This window comes from Macaca nemestrina, chromosome 15 (genome assembly GCF_043159975.1).
Source record: "Macaca nemestrina isolate mMacNem1 chromosome 15, mMacNem.hap1, whole genome shotgun sequence".
Taxonomy (NCBI): Eukaryota; Metazoa; Chordata; class Mammalia; order Primates; family Cercopithecidae; genus Macaca; species Macaca nemestrina.
The window spans coordinates 103,311,796-103,324,587 of NC_092139.1; the positions used below are offsets into that span (position 1 = coordinate 103,311,796).

General features: G+C 42.8%; 1 long non-coding RNA gene across 2 annotated transcripts in view; it reads right to left on the reverse strand.

Moving 5' to 3' along the window:
• The window catches only part of LOC139358721 (uncharacterized), a 62,350-nt gene that overhangs the window by 36,667 nt on the left and 12,891 nt on the right, over positions 1-12,792 (reverse strand). The window lies entirely within an intron of this gene.

Below are 12,792 nucleotides of genomic sequence, written 5' to 3' on the forward strand. Positions count from 1 at the left end.
ATCTGTAACTTTTTGTTTTGCTGTTCTTACTGTAGTTGAAAAAATAGGCAAAAAGTCTGTCTAGGTTGATGTCTTGAGTGGCTTTTCATTGTTCTCCTCTCCTGCAATATGAGTTAATCTTCTCTAGTTGATGTAGATTCCAGGGAGGGGGGTCCAAAGCGATTGCATTCCTTCTGGACAGAATTTCCCTTAATCAAACAAGAGAATTTCAAAGAAAGCCCCTCTCTTTGCTTTGGAAGGGAAGGAGGCAGTGGCAGAAGGTCAGAGAGAGACCTTTGTAAACCAAAATAAAATTCAAAGCCCCCCACCCCAACAACCATCTGAATGGACTTCTTCTTCCAGGTCAGAGCCCTCTACATTTAACCTGAAAGAATAGTTCAGGCCATGATGGGAAGCGGGAGTTCGGACATGCCTCAGTATGCCCTCCTCTCTTTTGGAATTCAGGAAAAGCCAATCAGCATTTCACATCAATACAGAACTTACGTCTGCTATCTGGAGACTTCATCTGCAAGATAAAGCTTTGGTCTCCACGACTTCTTTTTTTTTTCTCTGAGACAGAGTCTCACACTGTTGCCTGGGATGGGCTGGAGTGCAATGGCATGATCTCAGCTCACTGAAACCTCTGCCTCCTGGGTTCAAGCAATTCTCCTGCCTCAGCCTCCTGAGTAGCTGGGTCCACAGGTACCCACCACCACACTTGGTTAATTTTTTTTTTTGTATTTTTAGTAGAGACGGGGTTTCACTATGTTGGTCATGCTGGTCTCGAACTCCTGACCTCATGATCCGTCCGCCTCAGCCTCCCAAAGTGCTGGGATTACAGGCCTGAGTCACTGGGCCTGGCCCTATTGTTAATAATTCTTTCAAACAATTGCCAATCAGAAAAATTTTAAATCTACCTATAACCCTATAAACTGGAAGCACCCACCTCCCCAACAAGTGGTCCAAGTGTTGGAAGTAAATGCTCCGTGCCGCCAAGTGAAAATAGCACTCAGGCAAAAGTTTTCTCAGCAAGGCAATTTACTTCTATGGAAGGGTGCATCTCGCAGATGGAGCAATGGCGAGAGCACACTGGACAAGGGAAGGAAAAGGAGTCTTATGTCTAAAGAGGCTAGTCCCTACTGCTGTGTCTTTCCCCTATTGGCTAGGGTTGGACCACACAGTCTAAGCTAATTCCAATTGACTGTTTTAAGGAGAGCAAGGGTAAGAGCCAGAGTGGTGGGGTAAGTATTTTCGGCAGGAAGGATGCTTACAGAGCAGGTGACTAAGGATGACTAAGGACAGAGCAGGTGACTAAGGACAGAGCAGGTGATAGAGGCTAGGAAGGGGTTGTTTATTGAAAGTAGGGGCAAGGAGACATAAAGAATGAGGAAGTTAAACTTGAAAATAGAGAACAAAGAACAGGGGAGCTGAACATACTGATACATTGGTTCTTTGGAGAGGATCTCAGAACTCATTGTACTTAACGATTTTCTCCCTCTTGAATTTTAAAGGAAGTTTAGAGGCTAAAACTTTTGAAGAGGAATTTATTATATCCTACACCAACTTTCCAGACTGGACCAATATATATCTTAAATGTATTTGACTGATGTCTCATGTCTCCCTAAAATGTATAAAACCAAGCTTCACCCCTACCACCTTGGGCACAAGTTCTCAGGATCTCCTGAGGGCTGTGTCACGGGCCATGGTCACTCATATTTGGCCCAGAATAAATCTCCTCAAATATTTTACAGAGTTTGACTATTTTTGAGGCCTCTGCAGTATTTTCTACAGTTCAATGCTTTAGTTTACCCCAGGTGTTTTTTCCTTTTTTTTTTTTGAAATGGAGCCTCACTCTGTCACCCAGGTTGGAGTGCAGTGCCACAATCTTGCCTCACTGCAACTTTCGTCTCCCAGATTCAAGTGATCTCCTGTCTCAGCCTCCTGAGTAGCTGGGATTACAGGTGTTCCCCACCATGCCTGGCTAATTTTTGTATTTTTAGTAGAGATGGGGTTTCACCATGTTGGCCAGGCTGGTCTTGAACTCCTAACCACAAGTGATCCCCCTGCCTCAGCTTCCTAAAGTGCTGGGATTACAGGTGTGAGCCACCACGCCTGGCCAAGCCCTCCTGTTTTGTTCTTTTTCAATATTGTTATGGCTATTCAGAGTCCCTTAAGAGTCCATATAAATTTTAGGATGAATTTTTCTACTTCTGCAAAAAATGTTGTTGGGATTTTGGTAGGGCTTACAATGTATCTGTTGATTTCTTTGGGTAGTATTAACATCTAAACAATATTGTCTTCCAATCCATGAACACAGGATGTCTTTCCATTTATTGATGTCCTCTTTAATTTCTTTTAGCAACATTGTGTAGTTTTCAGTATACAAGTTTTTCACCTCCTCATTTAAGAGGCACTAACAATTTAAAGCTGGTTCTTGTCCACAGTAGTTCCCTACAACAAACGTGAAACACAACCTATGTTGCAGTTGAAAGATGCCGAAGCCAGGCGCGATGGCTCACGCCTATAATCCCAGCACTTTGGGAGGCCGAAGTGGGCGGATCACTAGGTCAGGAGATCGAGACCATCCTGGCTAACACAGTGAAACCCCATTTCTACTAAAAATACAAAAAATTATCTGGGTGTGGTGGTGGGTGCCTGTGGTCCCAGCTACTTGGGTGGCTGAGGCAGGAGAATGGTGTGAACCCGGTAGGTGGAGTTTGCAGTGAGCCGAGATTGTGCCACTGTACTCCAACCTGGGCAACAGAGCAAGACTCCATCTCAAAATAAAATAAAACAAAATAAATAGAATAGAATAGAATAGAATAAAAGTGGCGAGCTGAGAAACTCTGTAAAAGGAGGAAAAAAAGTTCCCCAGCCTCAGCAACCAATACCTAAAAGATTTGTAAACAGAATTTTTCGTTCCTGTAATTGATTCATTCTCTCAACTGCACCTGTTTGTTAAGGCCACAGAAGTTAGCATCAACTAGGAGCTATTCCGGTAAAGCAAACAAACAAACAAAAAAAGCCTGACTCTATTTTCAGCAGCCACTCTTGAGAATAAAGCCACCCAGCTCTGTGCGTGGCAAGTCCCTGACCCCACATGACTTTTGTAACCCAAAGCCAAAGGCCGGAATTTAGGCTCGAGCAACACAATCTCTGGGTATTATTTTGCCCCTTAAATTGCACTCTTTGTACAACGTTTCTGGCCCCATGCAACAACCCAGAAATAGACACAAGAATTAGGCAGATGGAGATAGAAATAGTGCCTTAATTACTGGTGAAGCTGTTAGAGAATGAGGTTCCTTCTCTCTGAGCCATGTGGGCTTATGAATATTTCACCCCACCGCTGGACAGATTTTCCATCTCTGGAGCAGGCACCCTGGACAACTGCGTGCCTCTCCAACAGGGCTTGTCTCTCTGACACCTGCAGCTTAAAGGAACAGAACAAAATACGTGCTCTCCCGTGGGTAGGTAGATCCTAAGGAAAGTTGAGAAGAAAAAAAGGACTGAGCTATGCATGGCTCCACTCCTTCAAAGATTAACAGATACATTTTGCCCCCACCCTGCAGGAGGCTGGGAGCTTTGCTCTCATGAAAGTTCCACCACATAGAAACAAGAAAAAGCAAAATTAGTGTTTCCTCCTATATAACACAATTTAAAATCTTAATTTACACCCATATATTTTCTCCTAAAAAGCAGGGAATAAGTTTCTTTCAAATGCTTTGGGATCATTTGTAAAAATATATCAAGCACTAGTCTACAAAGAAAATCCCAATAAGATTTTTTTAAAAAGTAATTATAGAGGCTGCATTCTATGAGCATACTGCAATAGAGCTGTAACTTAACAATATAAGGATGATCAATTGCTTGCTCACTTTCTATTTTAAATTAGGTTTTAAAATATGAAGTGTACAGTTTAATTAATGTTTACATACTTATCCACCACGTAACTACAACTTGATGAAGATACGGAATGTTTCTAGCTCTCCAGAGACCTCACTTTTATTCCCATCCAGTCCATACTCACTGTATATGTTTTCTATGGATGCTGCAATGAATTACCACAAATGTAGTGGCTTAAAACAACACACATTTATTGCCTCACAGTTCTGTAGGTGAGAAGTCTAGGTAAAACTTGACTGGGTTCCCAATCTTATCTTGGCCTTTTTTGTTTTTTGAGATGGGGGTCTCACCACATTGCCCAGGCTCTTTTTGAACTCCTAGGCTCAAGCAATCCCTCTGTCTTGGCCTCCCAAAGTGGTGGGATCACAGGAATGAGTCATTGTGCCCAACCTTGTCTTAGCTTCTGATAGGGCCAAAGTCAGTGTTGAATGGCCTGGGCTATTGTCTGGATACTCCCAAGGGAGAAACTGCTTCTAGGTGCCTTCATGTCATTGGTAGAACTCACTACTTCTCATGATTTCCAGAACAGTGACTCAAGTCCTTGCCACACTTTGAGTCTTCTGACTTCCTCTTCTGCCACATCTGTCTACCTCCAGCCAGGGAATGTTCTCTGCTTCTAAGGGCCCATATGATTAGATTAGTCCCATTCCGATAATCTCTCTCTTTTAGCATCAACTGATTAGTGACTTTAATTACATCTGCAAAGTCCCTCTTGCCAGGTAACAGAGCATATTTATAGTTTCTAAGGATTAAGATGGGACATTCTGGGAAACTGATATTCTGCCTGCCACATCCAACTCTTCTGATTTGTCACCATGATTAGTCTTCCTTGTCCTTGAAATTCATATAAATAAAATCATACAGTATATCCTCTTTTGTACTCAAAGGTATATCTGTGAAATTCATCTGTGTGGTTATGTGTAGCTTTAGTTATTTTTTACTGCAGTGAAATTCCGTTATATACCAAAATGTATTTCTTCATTCTAATGGTGATAAACATGCTTGAGACTATTATAAATAAAGCTGTTATGTACATCTTTGTTAATGTACGTGATATGGTTTGGTTCTGTGTCCCCACCCAAATCTCAGCTTCAACTGTAATAATCCCCACGTCGTGGGAGGGACCTGGTGGGAGGTAACTGACTCATAGGGGCAATTTCCCCCATACCGTTCTTGTGGTAGTGAGTAAGTCTCATGAGATCTGATGGCTTTATAAATGGGAATTCCCTGCACATGCTCTCTTGCCTGCTGCCATGTAAGAAGCCCTTTTGCTCTTTCTTCATCTTCCACCATGATTGTGAGGCTTCCCCAGTCATGTGGAACTGAGTCCATTAAACCTCTTTCCTTTATAAATTACCTAGTCTTAGGTATGTCTTTATTAGCAGCATTAGAACAGATTAATACAGTACGTTTTGGTAGGTTTATACACTCACTTCTCTCGGACATACGGCAAGTAGTAGAACCACAGTTTGTAGAGTGTACATATTTTAGCTTTAATAAACACATCTGAAGTGATTGTATCTATTTTCATTCCCACCAGTAATGGTTAGAGTTCCAGTTGTTCCACATCCTCACCATCTATTGGTATCATCACTAAAAAATTTTAGCCAGTTTGCTGAGCAAGTAGTGATATCTTTGTGATTGTGATTTGAATGTATGTTTCTTTGATGACATATGTCTGTTCATTTGCTTGTTTTTGAGACGGAGTTTAGCTCTTATCGTCCAGATTGGAGTGCAGTGGCGCGATCTCAGCTCACTGCAACCTCTGCCTCCTGGGTTCAAGGATTCTCCTGCCTCAGCATCCCTAGTAGCTGGGACTACAGGCACCAGCCACCATGCCTGGCTAGTTTTTTGTATTTTTAGTAGAGATGGGGTTTCACCATGTTAGCCAGGATGGTTTTGATCTCCTGACCTCGTGATCCATCCACCTCGGCCTCCCAAAGTGCTGAGATTACAGGTGTGAACCACCGCACCCAGCCTCTTTGATGACATATGATATTGAGTATCCATGTGCTTATTGACCCCTTTAATCTCTTTTTTTGTGAAATGCCTGTCCAAGCCTTTTGCCCATTTTTATTCTGTTATTTTTCTTATTGATTGAAGACTTTCTTTTTTTTTTTACACTTAAGTCTTTTGTCAGATATATTTATCATAAATATCTTCTCTCAGGCTGTGGCTTGAGGCACTAACAATTTCAAGGTGGTCTCTAAACTGATAGTCTCTTACTGATATATACCCTCTAACTGGTATATGTATTTTAAAATTTTTGGTACTATATATATAATATGAAATTTACCATTTTAACCATTATGAAGTGTACAGTTCAGTGGCATTAGGTACATTCACATTGTTGTGCAACCATCCCTACCATCTATCTCCAGAACTTTTTTCATCTTACAAAACTGAAACTCTCTACCTATTAAACAATAGTACCTCACTCCCTCTTCCCTTATACGCTGGCAATCATCATTCTACTTTCTGTTCCTATGAATTTGATTACTCTAAATATCACATATGAGTACAATTATACAGTATTTGTTTTGTGACTGATTTCTTTTTTTTTTTTTTTTGAGACAGAGTCTCACTCTGTCACCCAGGCTGGAGTGCAGTGCCATGATCTTGGTTCACTCCAACCTCTGCCTCCTGGATTCAAGCAATACTCCTCAGCCTCCTGAGTAGCTGGGATTACAGGTCCATGCCACCACATCCCATCTCTATTTTTAGTAGAGATGGGGTTTCGCCATGTTGGCCAGGCTGGTCTCAAACTTCTTACCTTATGTGATCCACCTGCCTCAGCCTCCCAAAGTACTGGGATTACAGGCATAAGCCACTGTGCCTAGCCTGGCTTATTTCACTTAGCATAATGTCTTCAAAGGTCATCCATGTTGTAGCATGTGTCAGAATGTCCTTCCTTCTCAAGGCTAACTAATATTGGATGTATATATTAGGTTGGTGCAAAGGTAATTGTGGTTTTTGCAATTAAAAATTAAATGAAAACCGCAATTACTTTTGCACCAATCTTTGTTGTACCACAGTTTGTTTATCTATTCATCCATTTGATGCAGGGTTTTTGCTCCTTAGTTCAGCTAAATCCAGGTTTTTGTCTCATGACCAAGAAAAATTACGCACGCAGACACATTGAAGGGTGAGGAGGGCAGAATTTATTCAGTGAAAGGAAAGCTCTCAGCAAAGAGAGGGGCTCTGCAAGCAGATTTCCATTTCACAAATTGAATACCAGGGCCACCAGACACAAACTGAAGGTCAGGCTCCTCCCCTGCATAAGGTGTGAATTTCCAGTAGCTCCACCCCATTCCCCCAGGGCATGTGGCCCCCCAGTCTGCTGTGGGTATGCCCAGGCAAGCCCCCTGTGCAGGATCCCTTATCTGCACAAAAGGTCTGGTGCAAACATTTGGTGATTACGTCTGGTGTAACCTGGGGTGGGTCGGAGTTTCTCCAGGAACCCTTCCCTATCTGCCTCGGCATTTGGCCATCTCCTGCATCTCTATTACACTGACACTTAGATTGCTTCCTCCTTTTGACTATTGTAAATAACGTTGCTATAAACATGGGTGTGCTCTTACTGGTATATTTTAATGTACAACATTTCTTCATGTTAGTGAAGTCCAAGTTATAAACGTTTTCTTCCATCAGTTCTTTTAATGCTGTATAGAATATTTGCGTATCCCTTGATAGTGCACATATCCTCCTTTGATTTTTTTGCTACAGATTTTATTGTTTTATTTTAACCTTTAAATCTTTCATCATTAGGAATTGATTTTTATGTGTGATGTGAGGAAGGAATCAAGATTCACTTTCTTTGGCAGGGCACGGTGGCTCATGCCTATAATCCCAACACTTTGGGAGGCTGAGGTGGGTGGATGACATGAGGCCAGGAGTTCAAGATCAGCTGGTCAACATGGTGAAACGCCATCTCTATTAAAAATACAAAAATTAGCCAGGTGTGGTGGCACGTGTCTATAATCCCAGCTACTCAGGAGGCTGAGGCATGAGAATCACTTGAACCTGGGAGGTGGAGGTTACAGTGAGCCAAGATCATGCCACTGCACTCCAGCCTGGGAGACAGAGCAAGACCTTATCTCAAAAAAAATTCACTTTTTTTCGCATATGAATATCTAATTGATCATAACTATTTGTGGCAAAGACCATTCTTCTGCTGCATTGCAGGGTGCCTTTGTTGTAAATGAGGTGATGGTACAAACACAAGGTTAGACAAATAGACCAACAGAACTTACACTGTTTGTTTCTGGATTCTCTGTTTTGTTCCGTTGGTCTATTTGCCTGGCCTTGTGCAATACCATACTCTTAATTACTGTGGATTTACAATGACTCTTTTAGATCCTGTAATGTAAATTTTCCAACTTGTTCTTCACCAAGATTTCTTCTGTTACTCTAGGTCATTTTTATTTCCATATAAATTTTAAAATTGAATCAACTTGTCAATGTTCCAATAAAAATATCTGCTACTATTTTATTGAATCTATAGATCAGTTTGAAAATAATTGAATTCCTGACAAAATTAAATTTTTTGATTCATAGTATCTCTCCAATTATTTAGGTCTTTCAGTTATTTTAACAATGCCTTGTAGTTTGAGTGTCTTGAAAATTGTTTGCTGGATATATTCTTAGGTATTTGATGTGTTCTAATGTCATAAATTATTTATTTTACTTTATTATTATTTGTCTCTTAGTATGAAGAAATACAATGCATGTCTGTATATTGACCTTGTATCCAGGGACCTCACTACATCTATTATAATCTAATGAATTACCCATACATTATTTTGGATTTTCTACACGTAAAATTACAGTTGAGTCTTGAACAACATGGGTTTAAACTGTTTAGGTCCACTTATATGCAGATTGGAGAAGGGATGAGCAAAAGAGAGAAGAAGGAATGAGAGAGACAGAGAGAAGTGATGAGAGAGAGAAGAAGAGAAAGAATAAGAGAGAGAGAGAAGGGATGAGAGAGAGAGGAGAGAAGGAATGAGAAAGAGAGGAGAGAAGGAGTGAGAGAGAGAAGGAATGAGAGAAAAAGGAGAGAAGGAATGACAGAAAGAGAAGGAATTAGAGACAGAGAAGGAGAGAAAGAATGAGATAAAGAATGAGAGAAGGAATGAGAGAGAGAAGAAGGAATGACAGAGAGAAAGAGAGAGAAGGAATGTGAGAGAGGAGGAGAGAAAGAATGAGAGAAAGAGGAGAGAAGGAATGACAGAGAAAGAGAGAAGGAATGAGAGAGAAGGAATGAGAAAGAGAAGGAGAAAAGTAATGAGAGAGAGAAGGAATGAGGGAGAGAGAGAAGGAGAGAAGGAATGAGAGAAATAGAAGGAGAGAAGGAATGAGAGAGAAGGAGAGAAGGAATGAGAGAGAAGGAGAGAAGGAATGAGAGAGAAGGAGAGAAGGAATGAGAGAGAAGGAGAGAAGGAATGAGAGAGAAGGAGAGAAGGAATGACAGAGAGAAAGAGAGAAGGAATGAGAGAGAAGGAAAGAGAGAAAGAGAAGGAATGAGAGAGAGAAAGAGAGAAGGAATGACAGAGAGAGAGAGAAGGAGAGGAGGAGAGAAACTGCCGTGGACTCTGGTGGACATTTATAAACCATCACAGCCACCCAGCACTTGATCGCTAAACTCACTTTCTCAGCCTCCAAGACGCTAGAATGAAGACATGGGTGATCTGCCCTGGATGGAACTGGAAGCTGACTTGGAGCTGGATGCAGTAACTGATGTGTCCTGATCCTGTTTTGAAAAGAGTATTTTTGTGTGTATATGGGCTAAAAGGGGTTTATAAATATTATTTTCTGTTACTTCGTTTTGTTTATTTAAGAGTGTGTGTGTGTGTGTGTGTGTGCGCGCGCGCGTGTACACTCGCTGACGTTGGATAGTCAAAGACTTTGTAGACTTTGGTGATTCTTTTTGCCCAGTAAACACTTTGCCTCCATTTGGGGGCGCTCCCTGCTCTATAGCTCTTGGTGGGATGTGGCGATAGCCTCTGACTACAGAAATCAGATACTCATTCCCAGCCTCTCTCTCTTGATGCAAAGATGCAGCCAAACAGTTGTACCCATATTAGACTTCAAATCATGAGCTCGCTCCAGAATCTATTCTGGGGATAATGGCAGCAGTTACATCCTGTTTCCAGAGCCAACAGCATAAGAGGCTGTAGTCGTGTGTCCAGCATTGGTCGCGTTGGTGACAATGGTGCTGAAGTCAGAGCTGTCTGTGCCTAGCAGTGCTTCCCACTAAACCACTTTTCGGTGTGATTTTGGGTGCTGTTTCTGGGGGTGTTGCTTATGGACACAAATTGTATACAGGCCATTTTTCCTTCTCTCCTAGAGAGCTTTTGAGATACCTAATATTTGGTAATACATTGCTTTTCTGATTAAGCTAGTTTGGGTCCCCTTTTGTTAGCAGCTAGGATTGCTGATTGGTTCAGGAATGAATTAGGTCATATAATGAAAAGTCCAGTGATGGCCCTGCTTCAGGTAAGGTTGATTGCAGGTGCTTAACTACATACTAGGACTTTTTTTTTTTTTTTTTTTTTTTTTTTTTTTTTTTTTTTTTTTGAGACAGAGTCTCACTCTGTTGCCCAGGCTGAAGGGCAGTAGTTCAGTCTCAGCTCATTGCAACTCCACCTCCCAGGTTCAGGTGATTCCTGCCTCGGCATCCCAAGTAGCTGAGATTACAGGCAAGTGCCACCACATCCGGCTGATTTTGTATTTTTAGTAGAGACGGCCAGACAGGTCTCGAACTCCTGACCTCAAGTGATCTGCCCCCCTTGGCCTCCCAAAGTGCTAGGATTACAGTTGTGAGCCACCGCGCCTGGCCTAGGACTCCTGTCTCTCTCAGGTCTGCTTTTGTCCTCGTGGGTTCCTTTCCTAGGAATGACCTTTGTACATCATGGAAAAGATGGCCATCAGAGATCTAGATTTACCTTGTCCTTAAACTTACAGCCCCAGAGGGAAGGGAATCCATCTTTCCTACCTATTTCTCCCACAGAAGTCCTGGGAATGGCTCTGCCCAAAGCAACCAGCATGGCAGAGGTTCTCCAGTTCGTGTCTGAGACCCTTAGTGTTTCAGCAATTTTTTTCACAGCTTCCCTAGGTCACCAAATGGTTTGGTTACCAAATGGTTTGGTCCCTAGGTTACCAAACAGTTCAATTACCAAGTGGCTAGGCCCAAATGGTTTGCGAACCTCTGCAATCCTCTGCAGTCATGGAATAGGCCAACTGAGTCATGCACTCTCCTCCGCAAAGGAGGTGCAACCACACTTCCAGGAAGGTAATTATGATGGGCAAAGTATAAAAGATATCCACCATTCCCCTGTCCTGATGGAACAGCCTCGGCAGGCCTATGTCTGGTAGATATAAACAGAGTGTGCGTGTGTGATAGGTAGCAGATGACCAGCAGAAGAGCTGGCCTGGGGCTGGGGGTCTGTGGAACGCACTGGTTTATTTATAGGATGCTTGTACCCCAACCTGGAGCCTATGACGTCGTCAACTGTTAAAACAAGCCACACTAGCAAAAATGGAGGCCCGAGAGCCGATGCGTGACCCCGAGAGCTCCATCCTGAGGGGGCAGGCCCGGGACGTGGGTTCTGCGTTTGGAGTGAGGGATGCGGAACTGTGGGAATGGATAAATCAGTTGCATTTATCTTTCCTCCTTTTGCCCAAAAACCCAATAAACACACCTCTTCCTTGTTTAGTTCCCGTGCTCTGAGCGTGAATTGCAGCAAGCCTAGAATGAAACTGAGCGGTTGTACTAAACTTCCTGCCTGGCACGGAGGATGGCCAAGGCAGGAAAGCCGATGAATAGTGTCGCTTTGTAGGCAGGGGGCCAAGAAGGAGTTTGGCGTGGTTTGTATCAACTTGTCAGCGTTGTTTATTGATAACAGTGAGACTGATTTGCTCCTGGTGAGACCCCTAGAGAGATGTGCTGCAGAAGCTAGTTATGTAACAGGAATTTCTGTATGTGACCCGTGAAACATAAAAAACCCCAGCCGAGACTCTCTTTTGGGCCCCTTGGTTGTGTGGTGCTCTGTGCACCTGCCAAGGGTTCTGTAAAGGGTTCTGAAAGAGGAAGTGCATTTTGCCATGACCAGCTGGCCATAGCTGTGATTCGGCCATAGCTGTGATCCTTTCTTCTTCCTCTTCTTCTTCTTCTTCTTCTTCTTCTTCTTCTTCTTCTTCTTCTTCTTCTTCTTCTTCTTCTTCTTCTTCTTCTGCTTCTGCTTCTGCTTCTGCTTCTGCTTCTGCTTCTGCTTCTGCTTCTGCTTCTGCTTCTGCTTCTGCTTCTGCTTCTGCTTCTTTTGCTTCTTCTTCTGCTGCTGCTGCTGCTTCTTCTGCTGCTGCTGCTTCTTCTTCTGCTTCTTCTGCTGCTGCTGCTGCTTCTGCTTCTTCTGCTGCTTCTTCTGCTTCTTCTGCTTCTGCTTCTGCTTATTCTGCTTATTCTGCTTCTGCTTCTTCTTCTTCCTCTTCTTCCTCCTCTTCCTCTTCCTCTTCCTCTTCTTCTTTCTTCTTTCTTCTTCTTCTTTTTTGTCTCTGTTGCACAGTGGAGTCCAGTGGCTTGATCATATCTCATTGAAGCCTCCAACTCTTAGGTTTAAGTGTCCTCCCACCTCAGCCTCCTGGGTAGCCAGGACTACAGGTGTGTGCCACCACACCTAGTTTTTGTTGTTGTTGTTTGTTTTTTTCTCGGGACAGAGTCTTGCTCTGTCACCCAAGCTGGAGTGCAATGGCATGATCTCAGCTCACGGCAACCTCTGCCTCCTGGGTTCAAGCAATTCTCCTGCCTCAGCCTCCTGAGTAGCTGTGATTACAGGTGCGCACCACCACACCCAGCTAATTTTTGGTATTTTTAGTAGAGACGGGGTTTCACCACGTTGGCCAGGCTGGTCT